Consider the following 6,880-nt stretch of genomic DNA (forward strand, 5'->3'; position numbering starts at 1 on the left):
ACACCCTTGTATTACATGAATTAAGTATAGAACTGCATTCACATGATAACAGGTGGCTGTATATGGGTGTTTCTGTTCAAAGACGGTCTCTGGTGTCAGACCTCCTTGATCTTTCTCTGGTCATCCACTGAGTCGATGTCCTCTGACCTCTTCTTACTGGTCACAGTGGATTCTGTGAGTGGATTTGGTCTAGTGTTCACAGACAGCTAACAGCTGTTTCTGATGTTCATTCAGTCAGCTGTTTCACTGTTGACATCACAACTGTCCCATGTGATGTTATGATGATGTCATACACCACTCCTAAGGGCTTGTGTCCACCAAAGCGTTTTTTCAGCTGAGACGCTTTGGTTGCTATGATACATAATATCCGTGGAAGTGATGTGTGTTGTAGGCTCCCTTATTTTACCGAATGTAAAAATGTCACCACATAGTAGGGTAGGCCTACTTGGACTGGCCCTTGCTCTGCATGAAGAGAAGGCTGAAGCACGTAGAGCAAGGGAACGGACCCGCGGTAAGTGGGTTCATGAGATTTTGTGGGCAAGGAAACACCTCGACGAGTACATCATTTCGTTGAACAGTAGGATTCAGCCATGGTGTGCAATGAAGTAGCAATCTGACTGCCTATTTAAGTCAGTTGTCGCGGTGACAGCCCGGTTGTTGGTGAGTGTCCTGTTTCTCCTTTCCCTCGCATTCTGGTTTCTCCTGTGCCTTCTCTCTCTCTCTCTCTCTGTGCTCTCCCCCTCTCCGCTCCGGAGCCCAGCTAGCTACCCACACCTGCTCCTCGTTAACCTCCATCCCCGGCCGCCGCACCTGCCAGCCATCAACCTCATCACGACCAATATTTCTACCCCGGCTTTTCCACTCCATCATCGCTCGCAGCTCCTGACTTGGTGTCACCGCTTCGTTCTGGCATTTTATGAAATTTCCCTTTGTCTCTCCTCCTCATCACCTGCTAACTCAGTCTGTCTGTTTCCTCCCGCCAGGTTCACTCACCTCTGCCTCCCCGTTCGGCCAGCCGGGCTTGCTCGCCAGCCTCCTCCTCTCGCCGCCTCCACGACGCCCTCCGGTTTCCCCCATTGCACCTGCTGGGCCGCCAGCCACCGCATCCTCTCCTCCACGTCTGCCAGCCTCCCTCGAACCTCCAGCCTAAGCCCCTTCCGCTCCTCCAGCTACTCGGTCCCCCGCGTCCTTGTCTGCCATTGCCCTTCTTTCCTCCCGTCCCTCCTCGTCCCCCTTTTCCCTCAATAAACCTCTTTTGAAACCCTCAGCGTTGCGTTTGGGTCCATTCTGTCTCCAATCGTCACATCAGTGTTAAATTACCCTTTGAAGTATTATCACTTTTGTGTGTCCTATTTATCATACTGACAACTTTTTGAGTTACCAATCTGGCCAACCATTGTACACCTCTTACTGTAACAATATATACACTGATTGGCCACTTTATTAGGTACACCTGTTCAATTGCTTGTTAACACAAATAACCAATCACATGGCAACTCAATGCATTTAGGCATGCAGATGTGGTCGAAACTTGCTTAAGCTCAAACAGAGCATCAGAATGGGGAAGAAAGGGGATTTAAGTGATATTAAATGTGGCATGGTTTTTGGGGCCAGACAGGCCCAACCATCTCTAGGGTTTACAGAGAATGGTCCGAAAAAGAGAAAATATCCAGTGAGCGGCAGTTTTGTGGATGAAAATGAAAGGGTAGACTGGATCAAGATGACAGAAAGGCAACAGTAACTCAAATAACCACTCCTTACAACCAAGGTATGCAAATACCATCTCTGAACACAACGGTTTAGGCTGGTGGTGGTGGTGTGAGGGATATTTTCTTGGCAAACTTTGGGCCCCTTAGTACCAATTGAGCATTGTTTCAATGCAACCTACCTGAGCATTGTTGCTGACCATGTCCATCCCTTTATGACCACAGTGTACCCATCTTCTGATGGCTACTTCCAGCAGGATAATACACCATGTCACAAAGCTCAAATCATCTCAAAGTGGTTTCTTGAACATGGCAATGAGTTCACTGTACTCCAATGGCCTCCACAGTCACCACATCTCAATCCAATAGAGCAGCTTTGGGATGTGGTGAACAGGAGATTCACAAGTTGGATGTACAGCCAACAAATCTGCAGCAACTGCGTGATGCTATCATGTAGGGATGGGTATCGCTACACGGAACCGAAACGTCTCCAATCAAACCAGTACTTTAAACGATACCTAGGCCTACTTTTTGTAACCGGATTGCGGCAAAAAATGAGCATTTGTATGGTTTTGCTTGCAACCAAACACGCAAGCAACACACCGAAAGAAAGAAGAGCATGCCTTTTTTTTCCTTATGTGCCTGCACCATAAACTGTTTAAAAAAAGGTGTGCGCGCAGAGTCCAAGCGTTATTTTAACAGCTGCAGTCTCAGGCATGTTCGTTTAAGTTTATCACCACAAGCTTGGCTTTCCGTTTGTTTCATCTTCTGGTATCATTTAATACTTCTCTGTACATTTTTATTTGCTATTCACATCACTTGTCACCGATCAATTGCTGCGTTCCATCCAAGCGGCAACCTCCGGCTCTCACTTCTGATACCAATGCGGAAGTATCTGAAACTGCAATTCATCGAGTGGCCGCTTGAGGCTGGCTGCAGAAGGGAGTCAATCTCCATTGACCCCCATGTTAAAATGCCCAACTTTACAGCAGAATAAAACATGTTTACAGCCTGGTTCAAAAAATAGTTTTAATGTATATCCCTAATTTTGCCCTTCGTGACAACTGTGAGGGGGGTGAATTTATTTTTAATTAAATAAATAAATAAATAAAGCCTTAAAGTTCTGTATTATTAGGGGCGTGGCCTCTTTGATTGACAGGCGCCACTAGCCGCCGCCACTCCTAGCACTCGGTCCGCCGTCTGTTAGCCTCACTCAGCTACACGGAGCTCTGACGCTCAGCCTGTCGGAGCCTTTGGACATTTCTACGTGCAGACCGGATGGCAGGCTGTGCAGTTCATTGGAGAGTGAACCTTCAGGAAATCTGTGTTCTACTTGGTGAGTGAAATTCCTGTATTTTATTTATGTGTTAGGTACATAGACTGTATATAAAAAAGTTAAGATCGCTGTCGGCATATAGCTTGTTAGCCTAACGTTAGCTCATTACGCTAATTAGCCAGATACGAGCAGCCCCAAGCTGCTAAGTTAGTGTAAGTAAGTAAGTTAGCGTGTTCTAACCGCAGCTTTTAATGAGTCAAAGACAAGTCAGCAAGAAGAGAGAAGCCAAAATGTAACATTATTAGATTAACCTTAGTGTTAGACATTAGGGTGATAATGCTTTGAAGACAAGGTGTCTGTGTGAAGTTGTAAGTAAGGGCTCAGCTGTTAGCTGCCGTTATGTTAACGGTAACTTTTACTAACGGGCGATGTGAGATTTAGCTACGTCCTGTAACTGAGTCACTGTTCAGTTAGATACTAGTCAGATACTATTATAAGTGGCTGCACCTGATCCCGATGGACACGAAGGGTTTAAAGGCAGAGAGCCGAGGGGGGAGCGGCTGCGGAGTTCTGCCTGAAACTGTCACACCGTGGAGCACCGATGCCACTATTTGAGCTAGCTGTCTCTCTCGAGGAGGGCCGTGCATCTCCAAGTGTAACGTTACTGTTTAAAAACGATAACGTTATACTAGTCTTTGTGGGGTTCATCAGTGGGGATGATTGATTCTAAGTACATATTAAATGCAGTTTAGAGTCATCAATAAGTTATTACACATCCTTGAGATTCAGCAAACACTCTGAAGCGATAACTGCGTTTGATCAGCGACGTTTCTGATAAGCTTAAGAGGTGGATGCATAATTCGGCCCGAACAGCTGTTGTAGGCTACCTGCAGAGATTTTCATCCACCTTTTTTGTCAGCATATAATGCGCATTATGTCTGCAGACAGGTAGCTGGGCTGTAACTAGGGTGATGGTTTAGTTAAGGCGAGAATTTAGGTGTGTGAGAGCCGCCTCTGAGTTTGATTGGTACATCGATACAGTTCAATAACAAATATAAAATAAGATCCTTATAATAAACATTCAATAAGATCGGACTTGAGTAGTCATACAGCAGAAAACTGTATATTTAAAGTAGGTTAATGGCTCTTTGGAAGAAGCTGCTTAACTCTCTACCCATTGTTGTCTTTACAGGTGCTAGAGGAGCTGATTGCAGAACCCTCCAGATGTGATTTGCGGTGTCCAGCTCTTCAGGAGAGAACAGCTCCGGCTTCCAGCTCTTCAGCTCCTGCTTTTGTTTTTACTCACAACACCTGAACACTACTGATGTGAAATTATGACACTGGGTTCTTATCTACAGATTCTATCATTATAATAACTCAACACATTTCAAGTCATACAAAACTACTTTTACATTTGTAACCTTTTAATATTGATGTTTTCATGAATGCAAGACAAGGGTTTAATTTATTAAACTATTGCATTTGTATTAGGAAGACTTTGTTATAAAGTGTATCAAAGTAATTATACATAATAAAATCATTCATCATCACTTTCATATTTTAATTTTAAATAGTGTGATCTAAACTTAACTATAATATATTGTTAACAGCTGTAAATGAAAATATTAAGATGTTATTTATAGGCTAACATTTTACATGTTAGTAGAAAGTAAAAAATGAAAGGTTGATGTTATATACTGTTTTATTTTGATATTTAAGAGACAAATGTGACATTGACTGAGAAGTTACTCTGCAGTGAAAAACAAAGAATTATCTGCACACTGCATAGTTTTGAAGCCCTGTAGGAGGTGTCATTTATTGCGACCTCTGAGAAGGTCTTGTGTGTGGTTTACATTGTATAGACTCACCTTTTTACTACATGTGCATTCGGTCAGCTCAGAGTTTGCAAGGTCACAATAAAAAACACCTAGTGGGATTCATAATTACTCTGTCCAGATCATTCTTTGTTTCAGCACTTACCCACAGGATGGTTTGGATGTGTCCACATTATTCTGTGTCTAAACTAGACTTATAAGAGCAGATATCAGAGCAGCAAACAAGGCACTCTTCAGAAACTTCAGGCTCTGTTATACAGTATATGGGTACTGGGTGTATGGCTCCTTATTTATCTTAAAGTATAAGGTAGAAAGTAAAAATACTCCTGCACACACAGAAATACACTGCATAATTACTTTTCAACATTTCATGTGAAACATGTTGGGAGTACTTTCACTTTTTAACCTATACTAGACTGATGTTCTTTAGAGTTCAGCTTTAATGTTTCATGTGTTATCTGTGGTATACGATTAGCTTTTCAGTGAGTAGTAAAGACAGGGAGTGCTAATATATATAGAGAATTTATTACAAGTGAACCATAAACCATGTCTTTTTTTAAATGGACCTATGATACAAATATGGACAATTTAAAAGTCAAAGTGAACAGAAGGAGAGAAGGCCTTTCCACGTCAGTCCACCCCATCAGCAAAATGAGGACTCCAGGTCTCTGCAGCTCTCTGGCACCAGGTGGGACATCTGAGCACAGTGTGACTGGGAGGAAAATGTGTAATAAATTCTTCAGGTGATAAAAAATATAAAGTAAATACAGATGATTCTTTAATAAATATAATATTGTAAAGTTAATTTTCTAACGTAACTTAATTCAAAAAGTGAATCTTTGATATATTCTAGATTCGTTACACAAAGTGAAGCATTTCAAACCCTTTTTGCTTTCATCTTGATGATTACTGTTTACAGCTCATGGAAATAAAAACTCCACTATCTCAAAATGTATAAAAATACATTTCTGTATTACAAATTATACAGAAAAAGCTGGAGAAGAGCTCTCTAATCAGCTAATTAACTCTCTCAGTCTGGTTCTGATGCTCACAATGAACTTTTCCTCAGTATTCTATTTTTTCGAGATGGTCCTCTAAAAGATGCCTCTGTGTTTTAATGTTGACAGCACTATTATGTCACATACGTGGGAGAAAATGGAACAAGGGAGACTCTTTAAATGTTTTTGTGTTGTCCTTTTAAGACAGACAATTTTATATCAGCTGTCAAATGTCCAGTAGCCAAGACTAGCAATGTTATTTTAGACTCAAAGTTTAAGCTTTGAGTAGCAGATTTTAGAATTTTTTAAGAATTTTATGACAAAAAAAAGTACCTTTCTCTCACAAGTGTCTTATTCCAGACAATAATCCCACACAGCCCTGCTGACAGCAGCAACGTTACTCAATAGCAGTGTGGGGAATTAATTAACGTGATAACAGCCATGGCTAACGTTTTACAAGATATACAGCTTCCATCATGTAACTGAGGACTCTACTGCTAGCATATTACGGGAGTGGTTTCAGCAACACGTCACCTCAGCTCCACCCACAACCTGCCTCTTTGCCCGTTTTTGGTTATCCGGGAGTGACGCGCTGCCAAGATGGCGCCGGCCAGCTCCGCTAATTTTGAGCTTCAAAACGGCTCTTCAGAAACCAATTGGTGAAGTCACGGACGCTACGTCCATTTTTATATACAGTCTATTTTACAGTCACCAATAAAGGAAAAAGCACTCGCGGAGATCTTTCAATTCAGTTTATTGATCGAAAGTTAATAAAATAATCTTCCATTGTTTACTTTCAACGCACATATCAAAAATATAGGACCTTAAATTTGTTTCCCACAACTTATTTGGTCACTAAACTATTTCACTCCTCCTCTCTCATTCAAATAGTAGTAGGCTAATACTACCAGTGAGGATGACCTAATTAGGATGAGGAGCGATCTGATACAATTTACCATTACTTTTTATGTAGCAGTTATTTGAAACAAGAGAAATAAAACAGAGATACCTTGCTTGTCCATAACAACAATAAAAATAATGATAAGCTACCAATCAACTACTATG

General features: G+C 41.6%; 1 long non-coding RNA gene across 1 annotated transcript; it reads left to right on the forward strand.

The window, feature by feature from the left end:
• Positions 1–340: 340 nt before the first annotated feature.
• On the forward strand, positions 341–1,267 carry LOC123974693. The gene is made up of 2 exons (XR_006825910.1): positions 341–890; positions 984–1,267. It is a non-coding gene; the product is annotated as an uncharacterized LOC123974693 (long non-coding RNA).
• Positions 1,268–6,880: the final 5,613 nt, after the last annotated feature.

This window comes from Micropterus dolomieu, linkage group LG01 (genome assembly GCF_021292245.1).
Source record: "Micropterus dolomieu isolate WLL.071019.BEF.003 ecotype Adirondacks linkage group LG01, ASM2129224v1, whole genome shotgun sequence".
Taxonomy (NCBI): domain Eukaryota; kingdom Metazoa; phylum Chordata; class Actinopteri; order Centrarchiformes; family Centrarchidae; genus Micropterus; species Micropterus dolomieu.